Here is a 23114-nt window from a genome sequence, read left to right as displayed (position 1 = left end):
CAGAAGTTTAGAAAATGGTCTGTGCTTACTCAATGGAATGAGTGTGCCCTGGCAACAATTCTTAGAAAGGGTCTTTCTGAAACCCTTAAGGATGTTATGGTGGGATTCCCCATGCCTGCTGGTCTGAATGAGTCAATGTCCTTGGCCATCCAAATTGATCGGCGTTTGCGCGAGCGCAAAATTGTGCACAGTTTGGCGGTGCCCTCTGAGCAGAGGCCTGAGCTTATGCAATGTGATAGAACTTTGACCAGAACTGAACGGCAAGAACACAGACGTCAGAATAGGCTGTGTTTTTACTGTGGTGACCCCACTCATGCTATCTCTGATTGTCCTAAGCGCATTAAGCGGTTCGCTAGGTCTGTCACCATTGGTACTGTACAGCCTAAATTTCTTTTGTCTGTTACTCTGATTTGCTCTTTGTCATCCTACTCGGGTATGGCATTTGTGGATTCAGGCACTGCCCTGCATTTGATGGACTTGGAGTTTGCCAGGCGCTGTGGTTTTTTCTTGGAGCCTTTGCAGTATCCTATTCCATTAAGGGGAATTGATGCCACGCCGTTGGCCAAGAATAAACCTCAGTACTGGACTCAGTTGACCATGTGCATGGCTCCTGCACATCGGGAAGATGTTCGCTTTTTGGTGGTGCATAATTTGCATGATGTGGTCGTGTTGGGTTTGCCATGGCTACAGGTTCATAATCCAGTATTGGATTGGAAATCAATGTCTGTGTCTAGTTGGGGTTGTCAAGGGGTACATGGCGATGTTCCATTGGTGTCAATTTCTGCTTCCACTCCTTCTGAAGTCCCTGAGTTTCTGTTGGATTACCAGGATGTATTTGATGAGCCCAAATCCAGTGTCCTACCCCCTCATAGGGATTGTGATTGTGCTATTAATTTGATTCCTGGTAGTAAGTTTCCTAAGGGCCGACTTTTCAATTTATCCGTGCCAGAGCACGCCGCTATGCGGACTTATGTGAAGGAGTCCTTGGAGAAAGGGCATATTCGCCCGTCTTCATCACCGTTGGGAGCAGGGTTCTTTTTTGTGGCCAAGAAGGATGGTTCTCTGAGACCCTGTATAGATTACCGCCTTCTCAATAAAATCACGGTCAAATTTCAGTACCCTTTGCCTCTGCTGTCTGATTTGTTTGCTCGGATTAAGGGGGCTAGTTGGTTCACCAAGATAGATCTTCGAGGGGCGTATAACCTTGTACGTATTAAACAGGGCGATGAATGGAAAACAGCATTTAATACGCCCGAGGGCCATTTTGAGTACCTGGTAATGCCATTCGGGCTTTCAAATGCTCCATCTGTGTTTCAGTCCTTTATGCATGATATCTTCCGAAAGTATCTGGATAGATTCATGATTGTATATTTGGATGATATTTTGGTCTTTTCGGATGATTGGGAGTCTCATGTGAAACAGGTCAGAATGGTATTCCAGGTCTTTCGTGCTAATTCCTTGTTTGTGAAGGGGTCTAAATGTCTCTTCGGAGTTCAGAAGGTTTCCTTTTTGGGCTTCATTTTTTCCCCTTCTACTATCGAGATGGATCCTGTTAAAGTTCAGGCCATTTATGATTGGACTCAACCTACATCTGTGAAGAGCCTCCAGAAATTCCTGGGATTTGCTAATTTTTACCGTCACTTCATCGCTAATTTTTCTAGTGTGGTTAAATCTTTGACTGATTTGACAAAGAAAGGTGCTGATGTGGTGAATTGGTCCTCTGCGGCCGTTGAGGCTTTTCAGGAGCTGAAACGTCGTTTTTCTTCGGCCCCTGTGTTGCGTCAGCCAGATGTTTCGCTGTTGTGAACTCTGTGTTTGGGCTCCCTCTTGTGGTCACAACTGGTACTGTGTGAGTGCTGTCTTTGGGCTCCCTCTGGTGGTTCTTTGTGTCATTCTGCAGGTGTGAGGCTGGATCAGCTGTCTCGTTATCTGTTAGCTGGTTCCTATTTAGTTCACCTGGACTCTCAGTTGTTGCCTGCTGTCAATGTCCTCAGTGCTATTTTGGAGCTCTCCTGCAGTCCTTCGTTATCAGTCTCTTCAAGAGAAGCTAAGTTTTGCTTGGTTCATTTTTTGACCATCAGTGGTCATATGTTTCTTGGTTTATTTTTGTTTCTTGTCCAGCTTGCTAATATGTGATTTCCTTGCTTGCTGGTAGCTCTAGGGGGCTGAGTTTCTCCCCTCACACCGTTAGTTGGTGTGGGGGTTCTTGTATTCTCAGAGTGGATATTTTGCATAGGGTTTTTTACTGACCGCACAGTTCCTTATCTGTCTTCTGCTATCTAGTATTAGCGGGCCTCATTTGCTGAATCTGTTTTCATTCTATGTTTGTGTTTTCCCCTTACCTCACCGTTATTATTTGTTGGGGGCTTCCTATATCTTTGGGGTGATTTCTCTTAGGCAAGTGAGGTCTTACTTTCCCTCCAGGAGTAGATAGTTTCTCAGGCTGCGTCGAGACGTCCAGGATTTTTAGGCACGTTCACCGGCTACCTTTAGTGTGTTGGTTAGGATCAGGTTTGCGGTCAGTCCAGTTACCACCTCCCTAGAGCTCGTGTCTATGTTCATTAACTTAGCTAGTCCGTTTGGTGATCCTCAGCCACTAGGATCACAACACGGTACCATGTGACTGCTCAGCAGAAGAAGAGCTGTCATGCTGGGACAACAGAGATGCAGCGATGGCGCGAGGATGGTGAGAATTATGTCTTCACAACCGCCAACTCCTGCCGCTGCTCCGCTGCTCCCCCGCCACTCCCCCACCGGCTTCCTGGACAATGACTTGTGTATAAGCCGAGGGGGGAGTGCTGAATGTGCTGAAAATCTCGGCTTATACAAGAGTATATACAGTAATTTATTTCAGTTCTTCATTACAAAAGTGAAACTCCTATATTATATAGGGTCATTACAAACAGAGTGATCTATTTCAAGTGTTTATTTCTGTTAATGTTGATGATTATGGCTTACAGCCAATGAAAACCCAAAAGTCATTATCTCAGTAAATTAGAATACTTTATAACACCAGCATAAAAATGATTTTCAAATCCGAAATGTTGGCCTACTGAAATGTATGTTCAGTAAATGCACTCAATGCTTGGTCGGGGCTCCTTACTGAACACAGGGATAATTTTTGCACCACTCCTTGTGAAAAAGCCACAACTTTATCCGTTTGCACTGCCTGTGCATAAGTACCAGCAAGATATAAAGTATAAGAAACTTGGCACTCCAGATAATGATGCAAAAATAATTTATTTCATGTAGTAACAACTCTACTGCACAAACGGCCTTCTTCAGAACAGAGAGTGGCAAGGAGTGTGAAATGCTTGAATTAAACAGCATAAGATCATACAGGCCAAATGGATGTCGAAACAGCGCTCGAGAATGGCATCATGGTGCATAGGAGAGAAGTGAAAAAGCCACAACTGTATCCATTTGCCCTGCCTGTGTATAAATACCATCAAGGCACTCATTTGCCCCGTAAAGGGATATTTTTAAAGTAATTTATACATTTTACGTAGCCTCCTACCAAGTCAGAAATTCCAGTGTGTTATTAAATAGTCTGCAATTTAACAGCAGTTATCATTTGTTTTCACCTTGCCAGATAGGTTGAGGTCATTAGGACATTAATAAGGCTGTGTTTACTTTAACCCATTCACCTCAATGCTTGTAAGAGGCACACAGGGAGCTCACTCCCTGTGCGATGCTCCTTGAAGTCGCTTTCACTATTGACAGCGTCATCAGAAGGGTTAAATGCTCACTATTGGTACTAGCACAAGTAATGGGTAGTGATGAGCGAATATACTCGTTACTGGAGATTTCTTGAGCACGCTCGGGTGTCCTCCAAGTATTTTTTAGTGCTCTGAGTTTTAGTTTTTCTTGCCGAAGCTGAATGATTTACATCTGTTAGCCAGCATAAGTACATGTGGGGGTTGCCTGGTTGTTATGGAATCCCCACATGTGCTGGCTAACAGATGTAAATCATTCAACTGCGGCAAGAAAAACTAAATCTCCGAGCACTAAAAAATACTCGGAGGACCCCTGAGAATGCTCGAGAAATCTCGAGTAACAAGTATATTCGCTCATCACTAGTAATGGGCATTGCTGCTGGATGTCAGTTCTCACATAGAGCTGACAACCGCACCTGATCATGGCGGTACTCAGCATGAGCCCTCGCGATTTCCCCACGATCACGGTACTGTATATGTATTGCGCTTTGCGGGAATGCAGCTAGCACAAGTCGGGAAGTGATTATAGAGCTCAAAAGGGGTTCAACAAAATCCTACAATACTTCTGAGTGCAATACACCTACTATAATTTCATGGCAATTAGAGACTTTTGCAGTATTGCTCTCATGGAATATCAGCAAAGCTGGCGAATTTGAATTTCAAACAATTTGACCACTTCTAATATTAATTTTCTTTAGGGCCGGAATACTGAACAGAATCATAGTTTTTACACCAGTGGTGACAAAGATCTGAGGCTTGTCTTCCATTCCAATAATTCCACTGGGACAGAGACAGGTGGCTAAAAATCTTTGAATAGTTCAGAAGTCACAAACAAAGGATCCAGGTCAGGGGATCCGGATGCAGGTTAGTAATCAGGAAGCAGGTGCAGTGAACAAACAGGAACCAAGCCTCATAAGATAGCAGGATACTCTACACAGCAGTGCTGCCGGGCATGCAATAAATCAGAATTCATAACTTAGAGAAGTGGCACAAAATAGAAATTGTCATTATGACAGACCTCATTAAATATAAAAAAAATAGTTTGGTACTCAAAAGTTATACCATACTTGCGTACTCTCAGTTTTATAGGGGAGGTCTTCAGGCCGGGAAGGCAAGTCTCTAACAAAGTCATGCTATCGGTCACCATTAATAGGAAATAACTGCATAGGTAAGTTAAACCTTTCATTTTAGACAGAGATCCCATGGTGGCAGGTTGTAGTCATCATAGATACCGTACTTGTTATGATGTAATTAAAAACATTTCCATTAGAACAGTTTCACTAACAAAATAGAAGTTCATGTACAAATGAGATAGAAAGTGTGAAACTACTTTAGTTTTATTACTTCCCCTTTTTTGTACATAGTACAACTATGTTAACCATACAAGTACCAGGCCAATTTGGGCTGTTTTTTTCAACGCATCTGGCAGGGGTAACGCTGGTCTCTGCATACCGGATATTGTGACAACACACTCTGTTGCTGGCTCCTTACTCTTGATATGAGCTAGCAGGAAAGCATGCAGCCTTGGTGCACATCACACAGGGACTAGCTCAACCCCGAAATGAGCATCACTGATGACACTTTGTTTCAGGAAGGAGTAGGGACTGTGACAGTGACCTTAGCCTCTGCCCTCTGATGACACTTCGTTTGAGTATGCCAGCATGCAATGGGATTCTCAAATGAAGCACCATCAAAAAGGAAGTGGAAAAAAATAGAAAAGTTACACAGTGTAGTTAAAAAAGGATAGGGACTTTTTAATTCAAGTACAGTATATAAGAAAACAAGCATTAAATATATAGTGATTTTGCAGGAAAATAATTTTGACTTCTGACCACCCCTTTAAGTATGACCAGTTGGGTCAACTCTTCGCAACAGTCACAGTCTCTCATTTGGCCCCTTGGGAAAATTAATTGTCTACCCCTACTCTATTCAGATGAGATGTCAGTGGTAAGTTGCTGGATGCAAATATTTATTCTGCATCTATACTGTATAAGGGAACATTTACAGTTGTGCTCAAAAGTTTACATAGCCCGACAGAATTTTTGCTTTCTTGGCCTTTTTTTCAGAGAATATGAATGATAACACCAAAACTTTTTCTCCACTCATGGTTCATGGTTAGGTGAAACCATTTATTGTCAAAATACTGTGTTTTCTCTTTTTAAATCATAATGACACCCCAAAACATCCAAATGACATTCATCAAAAGTTCACATACCCTGGTGATTTTGGCCTGATAACTTGCACAGAAGTTGACACAAATGGGTTTGAATGGCTACTAAAGGTAACATCCTCACCTGTGACCTGTTTGCTTGTAATCAGTGTGTGTGCGTAAAAGCTGAGTGAGTTTCTGGGATCCAGACAGACAATTGCATCTTTCATCCAGCCACTGACGTTTCTGGATTGTGAGTCATGGGGAAAGCAAAAGAATTGTCAACGGCTCTATGGGAAAAGGTAGTTGAACTGTATAAAACAGGAAAGGGACATCCAAGGAATTGATAATGCCAGTCAGAAGTGTTCAAACTGTGATTAGCAAATGGAAAATCAGGGGCTCTGTAAAATCAAAACCACGGTCAGGTACACCAACAAAAATTTTGTGCACAACTGCCAGGAAAATTGTTGGGGATGCAAAGAAAAACCCAGAAATAACATCAGCTGAAATACAGGACTCTCTGAAAATTAGCGGTGTGGCTGTTTCAAGATGCACAATAAGGAGGCACTTGATGAAAATTGGGCTGCATGGTCAAGTCACCAGAAGAAAGGCATTGCTACGCAAATGCCACAAAATATCTTGCCTGCAATACTCAAAACAGCACTAAGACGATCCTCAAAACTTCTGGAACAAGGTAATTTGGAGTGATAAGACCAAAATTGAACTTTTTGTCCACAATCATAAACTGTAAGTTTATGGATCGCTGATGTTTTGGGGATGTGTGAGCTACAAAGGTACAGGAAACTTGGTCAAAGTTGAAGGAAAGATGAATGCTGCATGTTATCAGCAAATACTGGATGCAAATTTGCAATCATCAGCCTGGAAGCTGTGCATGGGACGCACTTGGATGTTCCAACATGACAACGATTCAAAACAAAAGGCCAAGTCAACCTGTAATTGGCTACAGCAGAACAAAGTGAAGATCCTGGAGTGGCCATCTCAGTCTCCTGACCTCAATATCATTGAGCCACTCTGGGGAGATCTCAAGCGCGCAGTTCATGCTAGACAGCCCAGGAATTTACAGGAACGGGAGTTTTTTGCCAAGAAAATAAAGAAACTCATCCACAATTACCACAAAAGACTACAAGCTGTCATTGATGTTAAAGGGGGCAATACATGGTAATAAGAAATGGGGTACGTGAACTTTTGATCACTCTCATTTGGATGTTTTGAGTTGTCATTATGATTTAAAAAGATAAAACGCAGTAGTTTGACAATAAATGGCTTCACCCAACCACTAACCATGAGTGGAGAAAAAGTTTTGGTGTTATCATTCATATTCTCTGAAAAAAGGCCAAGAAAGCAAACATTCTGCCGGGGTATGTACATTTTTGAGCACAACTGTACATAGATTGACTGGCATCACTAAACGACTGCTGATCTGTAATACTTTACAGTTTGGCAGTTGTATAGTAGTTTACACAGTCGTGTGGTCTACGTGTAACCTATTACAGGGCGGTAGCCATGGGCAAGGTACTCAAATGTTATGGAAATAAAGAAATTGATTTTTTACTGAACAGTAAGTTGTTAAGAACTATATACAGTACATCAGAGAATAAGTACAATGCTTCACAAATGTTTCACTTGCATTAAACAGGCATGGGCACTTCTCAGTTACATTTAATGACACTTCTCTTTCCTTGCACTTCGCAATCCTGCATCCCACCACAGTCCAGAAAACTGCTATGGGAAGCCCCATCTTCCCCTGTGAGGGGCACGGGTTGAGGTATAATGCCACGGCCCCTCACATGGCCTATTCTCAGTTATCAACTGACTTATGAGTAGTCGGCTACTTGAGGTACGTCTGTATGACTCCTCAATAGTATCTTGAAAGTCTACTAGTCTCCGTAGGAGAATTCATGTCCCAATATGGTGACCATAGCTTCCTTTCAATGTAGACAATTGTTCACTAGTGTCCTTCTGATGCAGCTCCCTCTGCTTTCAATCCTCTTTAAGTGGGTCTTTTACCCCCTGCTGTCATGATTCCCCAATGGCATGGGAACATCAGAAACACAAAATAACAGACTAGCCCTCGGGTGATGGAAACTCAAGCTGACCGTGACCTAAATCTACCACACAACTAACAGTAGCCAGGAAGCATTCCTACGGCTGCCTAGATGCCATGCGCCAGCCGGAGAACTAACTACGCCTGGAAGAGGAAGGAACAGACCTGGCTTACCTCTAGTGAAATTCCCCAAAGATCATAGTAGCCCCCACATATATTAACGGTGAGTTCAGAGGAAAAGACATACACAGTATGAAGGTAGATTTAGCAAAGCGAGGTCCACTTACTAGATAGAGGAAGGATACAAAAGAGGACTTCACGGTCAGCTGAAAAACCCTTTCAAAAACCCATCCTGAAATTACTTTAAGACTCCTGTGTCAACTCATGACACAGGAGTGGCAATTTCAGTCCACAAGAGCTTCCAGTAACAGGAAATGACAAACTGTAAACTGGACAAAAAATACAAAACAAAAAGAACAAGAGTCCACTTAGCTGATCAGCAGACTGGTAGCAGGAACATGCAACTGAAAGACTCAGGTTACAATGATGACCGGCAAGGAAGTGACTGGAGAGCAAGGCTAAATAGGGAACTCCCAAAACTGATGGAAGCAGGTGAGCTGAGGCAGAAAAGAACACACAAGTCTCCAGTACCACCAGCCACCACTAGGGGAGCCCAAAAAGCGGATCACAACAGTACCCCCCCCTTAAGCAGGGGGCACCGAACCCTCACAAGAACCGCCAGGGCGACCTGGATGAGCCCTATGAAAGGCACGAACCAAATCCGAGGCATGAACATCAGAGGCAGTTACCCAAGAATTATCTTCCTGACCATAGCCCTTCCATTTAACCAGATACTGGAGTCTCCGCCTGGAAATACGGGAGTCCAAGATCTTCTCTATAACGTACTCCAATTCACCCTCAACCAGCACAGGAGCAGGAGGCTCAGCAGAAGGAACCACCGGCACCTCGTATCTCCGCAACAACGACCGATGGAACACATTATGGATAGCGAAAGATGCCGGGAGGTCCAAACGAAAGGAAACAGGGTTAATAATCTCCAAAATCCTATAGGGACCGATGAACCAAGGCTTAAATTTAGGAGAAGAAACCCTCATTGGGACAAAACGGGAAGACAACCACACCAAGTCCCCAACACGAAGGCGAGGACCAACCCGACGCTGGCGGTTAGCAAACCGCTGAGTCCTCTCCTGGGACAAATTCAAATTGTCCACCACTTGTTCCCAAATCCGATACAACCGATCCACCACAGCATCTACTCCAGGACAATCCGAAGACTCCGCCTGACCAGAAGAAAAACGGGGATGAAACCCCGAATTGCAAAAGTGGCCGAACTAGCCCGATTATTAAGAGCAAACTCCGCCAACGGCAAAAAGGCAACCCAATCATCCTGATCCGCAGACACAAAACACCTCAAATACGTCTCCAAAGTCTGATTAGTTCGCTCCGTCTGGCCATTAGTCTGAGGATGGAAGGCAGACGAAAAAGACAAATCAATGCCCAACCTGGCACAGAATGCCCGCCAAAATCTAGAAACGAACTGGGTACCCCTATCAGAAACGATATTTTCAGGAATACCATGCAAGCGAACCACATTTTGAAAAAACAAAGGAACCAACTCAGACGAGGAAGGCAACTTCGGCAATGGCACCAAATGAACCATCTTAGAAAAACGGTCACACACCACCCAGATAACAGACATCCTCTGAGAGACAGGAAGATCAGAAATAAAGTCCATCGAGATGTGCGTCCAAGGCCTCTTCGGAATAGGCAAGGGCAACAACAACCCGCTAGCCCTAGAACAACAAGGCTTGGCCCGAGCACACACATAACAAGACTGCACAAAAACACGCACATCTCGAGACAGAGATGGCCACCAGAAGGATCTAGCCACCAAATCCCTGGTACCAAAAATTCCAGGATGACCCGCCAGCGTAGAAGAATGAACCTCCGAGATGACTCTACTGGTCCAATCATCAGGAACAAACAGTCTACCAGGTGGACAGCGATCAGGTCTATCCGCCTGAAACTCTTGCAAAGCACGTCGCAGATCTGGGGAAATAGCGGATAATATCACCCCATCCTTAAGGATACCTGTAGGTTCCGAATCACCAGGGGAATCAGGCTCAAAACTCCTAGAAAGGGCATCTGCCTTCACATTCTTAGAACCTGGTAGATATGAGACCACAAAATTAAACCGAGAGAAAAACAACGACCAGCGCGCCTGTCTAGGATTCAGGCGCCTGGCAGACTCAAGATAAATCAGATTCTTGTGATCAGTCAAAACCACCACCTGATGTCTAGCACCCTCAAGCCAATGACGCCACTCCTCAAATGCCCACTTCATGGCCAAAAGCTCCCGATTACCGACATCATAATTTCTTTCGGCGGCAGAAAATTTTCGAGAACAGAACGCACAAGGTCTCATCACTGAGCAATCGGAACTTTTCTGCGACAAAACCGCCCCCGCTCCGATCTCGGAAGCATCGACCTCAACCTGAAAGGGGAGAGAGACATCAGGCTGGCGCAACACAGGGGCAGACGAAAAGCGGCGCTTAAGTTCCCGAAAGGCCTCCACAGCGGCAGAGGACCAATTGGCAACATCAGCACCCTTCTTAGTCAAATCCGTAAGAGGCTTAGCAACACCAGAAAAAACAGTTATAAATCGACGATAAAAATTAGCAAAGCCCAAGAACTTCTGAAGACCCTTTAGAGAAGTAGGCTGCGTCCAGTCACAAATAGCCCAAACCTTGACAGGGTCCATCTCAACAGAAGAAGGGGAAAAAATGTACCCCAAAAAGGAAATCTTTTGAACCCCAAAAACACACTTAGAACCCTTTACACACAGAGAATTCTCCCGCAAGACCTGAAAAACCCTCCTGACCTGCTGAACATGAGACTCCCAGTCCTCAGAAAAAATCAAAATATCGTCCAAATACACAATCATAAATTTATCCAGATATTCACGGAAAATATCTTGCATAAAGGACTGAAAAACTGAAGGTGCATTAGAAAGGCCGAAAGGCATTACTAAATACTCAAAGTGGCCCTCAGGCGTATTAAATGCGGTTTTCCACTCATCCCCTTGCTTAATTCGCACCAAATTATACGCCCCACGGAGATCAATCTTGGAGAACCACTTAGCCCCCCTTATGCGAGCAAACAAATCAGTAAGCAGCGGCAACGGATACTGATATTTGACAGTAATTTTATTCAGGAGTCGATAATCAATACAAGGCCTCAGCGAGCCATCCTTTTTAGAGACAAAGAAAAACCCAGCTCCTAAAGGTGATGAAGGACGAATATGTCCCCTTTCCAGGGACTCCTTAACATACTCTCGCATGGCAGCATGCTCAGGTACAGATAGGTTAAACAAACGACCCTCTGGAAATTTACTGCCTGGAATCAGATCTATGGCGCAATCACACGCTCTGTGGGGAGGGAGAGAACCAATTTTAGGCTCTTCAAAAATATCCCCAAAATCCGACAAAAATGCCGGAACCTCAGAGGGAAAAGATGACGAGATAGAAACCAAAGGTATGTCCCCATGAGCCCCCCGACATCCCCAGCTTAACACAGACATAGTTTTCCAGTCCAGTACTGGGTTATGAGATTGCAACCATGGTAATCCAAGCACTAACACATCATGTAAATTATGCAACACGAGGAAGCGAATCATCTCCTGATGGTCTGGAGTCATACGCATAGTCACTTGCGTCCAGAACTGTGGTCTATTACAAGCCAGAGGTGTAGAATCAATACCCTTCAGAGGTATAGGAACTTCCAGAGGCTCCAAATCAAACCCACAGCGCCTGGCGAAGGACCAATCCATGAGAATCAGAGCGGCGCCAGAGTCCACATAGGCATCCACGGTAATAACTGATAATGAACAAATCAGAGTTACAGACAGAAGAAATTTAGACTGTAAAGTGCCAATAGAAACAGACTTGTCAACCTTCCTAGTACGTTTAGAACATGCTGATATAACATGCGCGGAATCACCACAGTAGAAGCACAAGCCATTTTTGCGCCTATAATTCTGCCGCTCGCTTCTTGACAGAATTCTGTCACATTGCATTTTCTCTGGCGTCCCTTCAGAAGATACCGCCAAATGGTGCACGGGTTTGCGCTCCCGCAAACGCCGATCAATCTGAATCGCCATTATGATGGACTCATTCAGACCTGTGGGCGTAGGAAACCCCACCATGACATCCTTAACGGCATCAGAAAGGCCTTCTCTGAAAATTGCCGCTAGGGCACACTCATTCCACTGAGTAAGCACAGACCATTTACGAAATTTTTGGCAGTATATCTCAGCTTCATCTTGCCCTTGAGACAGGGCTATTAAAGCTTTTTCAGCTTGAATCTCCAAATTAGGTTCCTCATACAGCAACCCTAAAGCCAGAAAAAACGCATCCACATTGAGCAACGCAGGATCCCCTGGTGTCAATGAAAATGCCCAATTTTGAGGGTCACCTCGCAGCAAAGAAATCACAATCTTAACCTGCTGAACAGGATCTCCAGAGGAGTGAGGTCTGAGAGAAAGGAATAATTTACAATTACATTTGAAATTCAGAAACCGAGATCTATCTCCGGAAAATACCTCTGGTGTAGGAATCTTAGGTTCAGAAATAGGAGTACGTATAACATAATCTTGTAATTTCTGAACCTTCGTAGCAAAATTATTTAAACCTGCAGCCAAACTCTGAGAGTCCATCCTTAAACCGGAGAGATCAGAGCCATTCAAGGATTAGAAGGAGAGAAAGGCAAGGCTGTAAATAGAGCAGAAATACAACTGAGCCAACTAAGTAGCAAACATGTAAGGAAAAAAAAAAAAAAAATCTACAGACTTCTTTTACTCTCCTTTCTTCTGCCAATTACTTTAACAGTGGCCGGTCATACTGTCATGATTCCCCAATGGCATGGGAACATCAGAAACACAAAATAACAGACTAGCCCTCGGGTGATGGAAACTCAAGCTGACCGTGACCTAAATCTACCACACAACTAACAGTAGCCAGGAAGCATTCCTACGGCTGCCTAGATGCCATGCGCCAGCCGGAGAACTAACTACGCCTGGAAGAGGAAGGAACAGACCTGGCTTACCTCTAGTGAAATTCCCCAAAGATCATAGTAGCCCCCACATATATTAACGGTGAGTTCAGAGGAAAAGACATACACAGTATGAAGGTAGATTTAGCAAAGCGAGGTCCACTTACTAGATAGAGGAAGGATACAAAAGAGGACTTCACGGTCAGCTGAAAAACCCTTTCAAAAACCCATCCTGAAATTACTTTAAGACTCCTGTGTCAACTCATGACACAGGAGTGGCAATTTCAGTCCGCAAGAGCTTCCAGTAACAGGAAATGACAAACTGTAAACTGGACAAAAAATACAAAACAAAAAGAACAAGAGTCCACTTAGCTGATCAGCAGACTGGTAGCAGGAACATGCAACTGAAAGACTCAGGTTACAATGATGACCGGCAAGGAAGTGACTGGAGAGCAAGGCTAAATAGGGAACTCCCAAAACTGATGGAAGCAGGTGAGCTGAGGCAGAAAAGAACACACAAGTCTCCAGTACCACCAGCCACCACTAGGGGAGCCCAAAAAGCGGATCACAACACCCTGCGCAAAGTTCTGTACCATTTAAATGCCTCCCTGGCCTGAGCTCCAATCTGTCAAATGTTTCTTCATGTTTCCTTGGTCCCTTAGATGTATTATCTAATGTCCTCCCTCTTCACACACATCACCCTTTAGCATGTAGGTCTGCAAATTAGTAGACCAGAGTTCTTTCACTATAAATGCTAGGCAATATTTGACTCACTACTAGGAAGCTGTCTCTTATATCCCCTCATAGCCCACCCGCATTCTGGGGGCTAGTCCCATCTATTGACTCCTTCTGTACCCAACTAATTTCATGCAAATTACTAATCATACAAAATCATATTAAAAACTGTGCATTACATTATATACCAACATCGTTTCTTCAAGGAGGGTGTGGGCAGCACCTGCACTCCTTCACATAGACATGATTTACACAGACAGACTACGGTGAACAGTGCACACTGAGCGAGCTACATCAAGTCAATTAGTGGCATGACATGGTTCTTGGCAGTGAGAGTCGTGTTTACACAGGATGATGTACTGCCAAGAAGGATGATTTTTAGCACTGTACAAGAGATTATTTCACCCTATGAAATCATTGGTGATTAGCGGCCAGTTTACACTGAAAGATTATGTTAGGAATGCTCATTCACGATTATCTTTATGTGTAAATGCAGTTTTACTTGCAGAGGAATAATAAGAGTAATACTTTTGTTCGTAAAGGAATCTCTCTTATGTTTAGTGCCATCCTTTAGTATACAGGGTCTTTGCTTATTATGTATAGCGCTGTTTCTTATTGCATAGCATCCTCTCTTACTATTTTTAGTGCCATGTCTTAGTATTCAGCATCCTCTCTTGTTTTGTATAGCATTGTTTCTTGCTACATATTGCCCCCTTTTATCATGTATAGCACTGTTCCTTATTAAGTGGTATCCTCTTTTATTATATACTAGATGGTGGCCCGATTCTAATGTATCGGTATTCTAGAATATGTAGGTAGTATATAGCACAGGCTACATACTATATTGCACAGTGACGTAGTATATAACACAACCGACGTAGTATATAACATAGCTACGTAGTATATAACAGAGCTACATAGTATGTAGCACAGCATACGTAGTATATAGCAGAGTTACGTAGTATATAACACAGCCACGTAGTGTATTGCACAGGTATGTAGTATATTGGTCAGCCACGTAGTATATAGCAGAGCCACGTAGTATATAACATAGCCACGTAGTATATAGCAGAGCCACGTAGTATATAACATAGCCACGTAGTATATTGTAGAGCAACGTAGTATATTGCACAGGCACATAGTATATTGCACAGCCACATAGTATATAACACAGTCACGCAGTGTATTGCACAGCTACGTAGTGTATTGCACAGCTATGTAGTATATTGGTCAGTGACATAGTATATAGCAGAGCCACGTAGTATATAACATAGCAGCGTAGTATATTGTAGTGGCACGTAGTATATTGCATAGCTATGCAGTATATTGCACAGTCGACTTAGTATATAAAAGAACCGACACAGCCACATAGTTTATTGCACTGCCACGTAGTATATTGGACAGTCACGTTGTATATTGCACAGTCACATTGTATATTGCCCAGCTACATAGTATATAGCACAGAAATGTAGTATGTAACAGAGCCCACGCAGTATGTAACACAGCCCACGTAGTATATAGCAATGTGGGCACAATATGCGTGGTTAAAAAAGACTTAAAAAATAAAAAATAAAAATATACTCACCTTCCGAAGGCCCCTTGATGTCCTGGCACCTGTGTGCGGTGCAGGCGGCAGCTTCCGGTCCCAGGGTTGGTATGAGCGCAGGACCTGTGATGACGTTGTGGTCACATGACCGTGACGTCATGGCAGGTCCTTCTCGCATAGCATCCTTGGCACCGGAACCTGCCGCTTGCACTGCCGAGGACAGCGTCCGTCGGAAAGTGAGAATAACTTTTTTTATTATTAGTATTATTATTATTATTATTTGTAACATTAGATCTTTTTACTATTGATGCTGCATAGGCAAAGTTGGTCACACAGGGTTAATAGCAGTGGTAACGGAGTGCGTTACACCGCGGCATAACGCGGTTCCGATACCGCTGGCATTAGCCCTTTGTGAGGGCTGACTGGAGGGGATTATGGATCGGGCACTGACTACGGGGAGGAAGGAGCGGCCATTTTGCCGCCGGACTGTGCCCGTCGCTGATTGGTCGTGGCTGTTTTGCCGCGACCAATCAGCGACTTGGATTTCCATGACAGACAGAGGCCGCGACCAATGAATATCCGTGACAGCCAGAAGGTCAGATGGAAATGACCCTTAGACAATTATATAGTAGATAGAGTGGTCCATTATTACATAAAATTCCCTCTTGTTCTTTATAGCTCTGTCCCCTATTATATAGTATTCTTTATACAGTAATTATGTATAGCGCTATCCATTATTTTCATAGTGTCCTCTCTCTTTATGTATAGCGTCATTTATTATTATATTGTGTCTTCTAGTGTCTTACAGTGTCCTTTTTCTATGATCCTACGTCTGAAGATGTGCCTCAAAAAAACATAATGCGACTTGTCACATAATAAATTGGGTGCTGGGCCACGCACCCTACATTGCTGGGGCCCTGGCTACCCCTAATCCACCCATGCTTTTATGTTTAAACCCATAGGATTCCTCCTTAAACCTATGTACTTTCTGAAAATTACGCAGAGTTATATTTTTGTTCTTTAGAAATCTATCACAACACATGTTTATGTTCACTGATGGAGATTTTTCTGGTTTTGTTTTCTACCTTTTTTATTCATCAAATTGAATTCATTTTACCTTCCGAACTATTGCATGTTAATAGGATGGACCTTTACGTTAACTGTATCAGAGTAGTTTCCTGTCAACAAAATGGATTTTACCGCAGCTGAAGTCTTTGAGAGACAAGGAACATACAAAATATAATGCTTTCATTGTGTGCTAATTACAACAGCATATCCAATTTAACTACATGACGTCAGTGTTTATCTAAAGTGGAAGGAAGGATTTAGGAACAAATGGCATAGGCAGGATAAAAGTCAAGCGTGGAAATAATTTAAGTGCATTGTGTTTCATATTTTACTTCACATTTTAATTTCACAAACGAATTGCAATTCTTATGTCTGGCTTCAGAAGATTCAAGTATAACACAATAAAGACTAACATGGCCAGTATTGTGCTCCCTTTTTTTTAAACTAGTAAGGAATCATGTACCATAAATGTATGTGGAGCGCCCCCACACCGCCGCAGGGCCGAGGGGTACCCGGAGCCGGGCCTCTAGGTCTCAGTCCTGGGGTTGGCACGGTGGCTAGACCCGGTCCGTGGCCCTGTCTGTCAATGGGGGACGTCCTGTGCAATAAGTGGTGTGGTAACGGTGCAGGTCGCGGTAAATAACGAGGACACCAGTTTGCAGTCTCTTTACCTCTTTACTGAAGATGTTGGAGACCTCAGTCCAGAGCGCTGTTAACTGGGTTTTCAGAGACCGGCCGGTCCAACGACACATCAGGAGTTCTCCTCACAGGTGGGAATCAGTATCTACCTTCTAGCGCTGTGTGTTGTAGTTCTTCCCTGCTGAGCTCCCGGGATAATCCTCACAACTGTTTCTTTCTGTCTCTACTGTTCGTTCTCCGTCCTCCAGGTGATATGGTAGGACGCACCCGTATGACGGGGTAGGCCTGGAGTTCTTCCGGGACTCTAGAGTCGCCCCTCTCCCACAGCTGCCTCCGTTGTCTGCTTAGGTGTTAAGTGAGACAGCCAACCTGTAATTAGCTGTCCTGCCGTGGTTTGCAATGTACTTAAAGTCTCTTACTTGCTCGGCGTTCCGGCCACCGATTGTTTGCGCCTCAGCAAGGTGCTGCCTCTTTCAACAAAACCCCTGCTGGTATTCTCCTTTTCTGTATTCCCGTTGTTTGCTGGTTAGTTCTGCTCTGAGGAGTCTGCCAGGATCCCCATCCCTGACAGGTCCTCTCACTAGCTCTTCCCAGCTACTTCTCCTCGTCTTCCTGTCCAACCCCCAGTTTTACCAGAGTTGTGAGGAGTGGCCTACTAGATAGGACCACCCCCCCTGGTGGCCGGAGTGTGAAGTGTGGTGAAAATGTACCTGGTCAGAGAAACTCCTTAGTGCAATCAGACGTACCATAGCTCCCCATAGTGGCGGAGCCGCAGTACTGCAACAACCAGGACTCTGGGGTGCTGCACTCCCCCCCGGTTAAATCCAGTACTCCGGGACTGGGAAAACAAGAACAATAATACATGTTAACAGGAAACACACAAACTTTTGAAATAGCACAACAATTGAACATAACAATGCTTCCCTTTACGGGAGGTGAGGATTCTTGAACGTTGCAAAAGTTAGGTCATGCACAGTTTATGACTCTCAGTTCAGTGGTTGAAACAGCGGGGACCCCGGGTAAACAAAGGGGTCCCCCTTATGAAAGTTTTTGAGCAATTCACTGTCCATTACTCTATTGTCCATTTTAACAACCTGTAACAAAAAGATATGCATACAAACATTTTTAATGAAATAGCAGCCCTTATCAATACCTCCACATTTTGTAGCGGAGGGGAGTTTGGTTCTGTGTGCTGCGTGTGGACCTTCGCAGCGCAGGGGTTGCTATTGGCCTAACAGGGCCCGCTATGCTTGCTACCGCTGGTGTAGTGCGCTGTCTTCTAACTACACTTCTAGTGAGTCTGGGTAGCACTGGCAAGTTGGGGCTCTCAGAGCTGCTGCTATCAACAGTGGGTACGGCAGGCTCACTGATAGCAGAGGGAGGATTTGCCGGTTCAACGGTCGGCATGGCTTCTTCAGGCAAGGCTTGTTGAGGTTGCGGGGCCGGATGATCTGGTTCCACCATTGTTTCTGGCGGGTCCGGCTGTTCAAACATTACAACAGGTACCGCAACGGCTTGGTTTATCAGAGTCCAGGACTGGGGAAAGTCACCAAGGACAGTATGGAACATTTTCTCCTTTTCCACCGGCGGGGAGATTTCTGGGGCCGTGCCCCTCTCTTTCAATTTATCGGGGCAGACCTTAAGGTGATCCCTGGATACCGCTGTCGAGGTCTCCCCTTTGTCCTTGCTGATGAGACAGACCTTAGTGTTGTCGAAGTCGGATGGCAAGATGGTATACGGTTCCGCTTCCCATTGGTCATCGAGCTTGTGTAACCTCCTCTTTCGTTTAAGCACTTGCTCACCAGGTGACAGGGGAATCGCAGGAGCGTGTTGGTTGTAGTCCCTTTCTTGCCTCTGCCTAGCCTGGGCGAGACTTCTCTCCACACACTCTTGCACTTCGCGGTACCTTCGCCGCCTTTCTGCATCCCAATCCGCATCCGGCGAGGTATCTTCGGGTACTAGGACCCCCATGTCCAGATCAACGGGTAACCGACTAGACCTTCCTCGCATCAGGTACGCTGGAGTACAGTTGGTGGAACTTACTGGGATGTGGTTGTACATATCCACCAAGTCAGGCAACTTTGTCGGCCACAGATTCCGTTCCTCCACAGGCAAGGTCTTCAATAAATCGATTACTACCTGGTTCATCTTCTCGCACATCCCGTTGGTTTGAGGGTGGTACGGTGTAGTTCTGATCTTCTTACACCCGTACAACTGGCAGAATTCTTGGAATACTTCTGCTTCAAAGGCAGGTCCCTGGTCGGTCAGTACCTTCTCTGGGTAGCCATGGGGCCTACAAAAGTGCTGCTGGAAGGCTCTGGCGGCAGTCCTGGCCGTTAGATCTTTAACAGGCACAACCACCAGAAACCTGGAGTAGTGGTCCACGATGGTAAGGGCGTAGATATAGCCCGACCGGCTAGGTGTCAGCTTCACATGATCCAGCGCGACCAGTTCAAGCGGCCGTTTGGTGATGATAGGCCGCAGGGGGGCCCGTTGGCTGTCACGGTCCTTTCTGCGCAGACTACATGGACCACACTCCCGACACCACTTCTCAATGGTTCTCTTCATGCCAATCCAATAGAACCTCCCTCGGAGTAGCTTCTCCAGCTTCTTCCATCCGAAGTGTCCGGCTCCATCATGGTAGGCTCCCAGAACCATGGGCGCATCTCGCCTTGGCACCACTATCTGCCACACCAATTCATGAGTACGTGGGTCGATGCTCCTCCTGCACAGCTTGCCATTATGGATAAACAGCTTGCTTCTTCCCTTCCACAGCTGTTGGGTTTCTTGTGGATCATCTGGGCCAGGGTGCAACCCAGCCTGCGTCAAGAGCTCCTTCACCTGACGGACCGCGGGGTCACTATCCTGGGTTTCTGCCCATCCGTGGTGGGGCAGGGGATTCAGCGTGGCATCCGGTTGGTTCTTGTGCCTGTTCTTCACATGGTGAGAGCTCTGAGTGGCTTTGGGGCGATGGAAGGCAGGCAGCTCCACCTCTTCAAGTGCCTCCGGGTCTTCTCCCACTTCTGGTAAATTGGGCATTCGGGACAAAGCATCGGCATTGGCATTCTGGTGCCCTGCCCGATATTTGATGGTGAAATCATAGTTGGACAGCCGGGCCATCCACCGCTGTTCCAAGGCCCCGAGTTTGGCGGTATCCAGATGCGTTAGCGGATTGTTGTCCGTGAAGACGGTGAATTTCGCGGAAGCCAGGTAGTGCTTAAACCTCTCCGTCACTGCCCAGACAAGGGCAAGGAATTCCAGTTTGAAGGAACTGTAGTTGTCAAGGTTCCTTTCCGTGGGACGGAGTTTCCTGCTGGTGTAAGCGATCACTCTTTCCTTGCCGTTCTGAACCTGAGACAGCACGGCTCCTAGTCCCACATTACTGGCATCTGTGTACAGCACAAACGGTTGGTCGTATTCGGGGTAAGCCAGTACCTCTTCCCCCGTCAGCGCCGACTTCAAGCAGGTGAAGGATTCCTCCAGCTCTTCGTTCCAATCAAAGGGGGTTTTCCTCCCCTTGGTCTTCTTTGGTTGGCCCACCAGCAGATTTTGCAAGGGTGCGGCCTTCTTGGTGAAATCCTTAATGAATCTCCGGTAGTAACCTACCAACCCGAGGAACTGCCGGACTTCGTGGAGGTCACTAGGCTTTGGCCAGTCCTGGATCACTGTGACCTTGTCGGGGTCTGGGGCCACTCCTTCAGCGCTCACCACATGGCCCAGGTACTGCACTTTAGGTTTCAGCAGATGACACTTGGACGGTTTCACTTTTAGGCCAAATTTGGACAAGGCTTCAAACACCTCGGCCAGGTGCTTCAGATGGTCTTCGTAGGTTTTAGAGAAGACTATGACGTCATCCAGATATAGCAGCACGGTTTCAAAGTTCAGGTGTCCCAGGCAGCTCTCCATCATCCTCTGGAACGTTCCGGGAGCATTGCACAATCCGAAGGGCATGTAGTTGAACTCACAGAGGCCCATTGGCGTCGTGAAGGCCGTCTTTTCCTTGTCCGCCTCCGCCACAGGAACCTGCCAGTACCCACTGGTGAGATCTAAGGTAGAGAAATAGTTAGCAGATTTTAAAGCAGCCAGAGACTCCTCTATCCTGGGCAGTGGGTATGCGTCCTTATGTGTAATGCGATTCAACTGTCTGTAATCAACACACATCCTCATTGTACCATCTTTCTTTTTAACAAGGACTAACGGAGCCGCCCAGGGGCTACAACTGTCTCTCACCACCCCAGCCTCCTTCATTTCCCGCAACATGTCCTTGGCACACTGGTAATGAGCTGGGGGTACAGGGCGATATCTCTCTTTTATGGGTCGATGATCTCCCGTGGGGATGTGATGTTGGATCCCTTTCACCTGTCCAAAATCTGAGGGGTGTTTGCTGAATACCTGTTCGTACTCGTGTACCACCCTGTAAGCCCCCTGTATTTGATGAGATGGGGTAGAGTCAGTGCCCACATGCAATTCCCGACACCAATCTTTCGAGTGCTCTGCAGAACCTTTGTTCTCCGCCACGTTTGACGGGCCCAAAGGTTCAGGTGTCTGTATTACACTATTATTGACAGTGAACAGTTTGGCGAGCGTAGTATACTTGGTTAGGTGGACCTCTTCCTCCCCACAATTGAGGACACGTACAGGCACTCTCCCCTGTCGGACGTCTACCACCCCCCGGGCTGTCAGAACAGTAGGCCTATTGTCTGAATATACAGGTTCTACCAAGGCCTGGTAGTCCTTACCCCTGAGGCCTATGGCTGCTCGACACCATATTAACATTTCACTCTTGGGAGGTATCGCGATGGGGTTTGAATCACTTACAGTGACACGACCAATCTCACCACCAGTCAGCTCTACCTGCTGTCTCTGCATCAGAGCTCTGATTTCCTTCTGCAGGGCACGTTGCTCACTGTGGCCAGCGTTTTCTGCCACCTGTTGCAACAAAACAATCACTTCTGCAAGACAATTTTCTATAACATTAGTACCAAGAGTCATCATGGGATTACATTCTCGACGATCAATATCTACAATCACAATCCCTTGGGCTTTCAATTCCACCCGCCCCACTTTGATGGTGACCTCCTTATACCCCACTTGTGGCAATGGCTGACCATTACTGGCGATTATGGTGAAATCATCATCAGGGCCACGAGTAATATCAGCGTCCTCCCAATACCGTTTGTAGAGCACGTAAGGTATAGTCGTCACCTGAGAACCGGTGTCCAGCAAAGCATTCAAGGGGATTCCATCAATCACTACAGGGAGAACTGGTCGTCCTCCAATATACTTGGTTCTCCAATGCTGCGGGCCTGACCGTCCTACTCCTGGGGGTTGGCCCTTTGCCCCAGGGGTTGCTCGTTTAAAGGACAGTACCTTGCAAGATGGCCCACCTGGTGACAGCGGCGGCAGATGGGTCGTCCATCCTGGTGGAAGCGATCGTCGGGCCGGCTCCTGGTCGGCGGAGTCCTCCTCTGTCGCATCCAAGGGACATCCTCCGGGCTGGAAGCCAACTGGATCTTCTCTTTGGGGGCCTCCTGTAGGGACTGCACCGTCCGGGCCAGGGCAGCAACGCTCTTGGTTAGCTCTTGCATCTGGAGACGAAGTCCTGCAGGGGAGTCGTCCTCGAAGCTCTGGGCGTCGGCCTCCGCGGCAACTGGGGTATCCGATGCCACCTCCTGGTGGTATGTGAGAGCGGGGCGCCTGGGTGGTACTGCGCGGCTGGGCTGTCGCTCCTGCAATGCCTGGATAGCTTTATCTTTAAACTGCGCAAAAGTCAAGTCTGGATTTTGCATGGCCAGAAAGTGCAATTGGCCCCGCTGGTGACTGCACAGGAGCCCCTCAATGAACCGCTCCTTCAGGATTTTATCTTCATCCTGCATGCTGCCGGGGTCACTCTGCTTAATGGCCCGCATCGCTTCCTGGAGATTAAGGGCATAGTCCCGCAAGCTATCCTGTGACTTTTGTTTGCATCCATAAAAAGTCAGTTTAATCTCTGTAGCAGTGCGAGTGTCAAAGGTGGCTTTAAGCTTGGCAAAAATCTGTTGTGCAGTTCCTTTATCCTCAGCGGGCCAGGATTTCAATTCCCTCAGAGCCGCCCCAAAGAGTTGGCCGGTTATCATATGGACCTTC

The sequence above is a fragment of the Ranitomeya variabilis genome, chromosome 5 (assembly GCF_051348905.1).
Source record: "Ranitomeya variabilis isolate aRanVar5 chromosome 5, aRanVar5.hap1, whole genome shotgun sequence".
Taxonomy (NCBI): Eukaryota; Metazoa; Chordata; class Amphibia; order Anura; family Dendrobatidae; genus Ranitomeya; species Ranitomeya variabilis.
Note: the sequence above shows the minus strand (reverse complement) of the source record.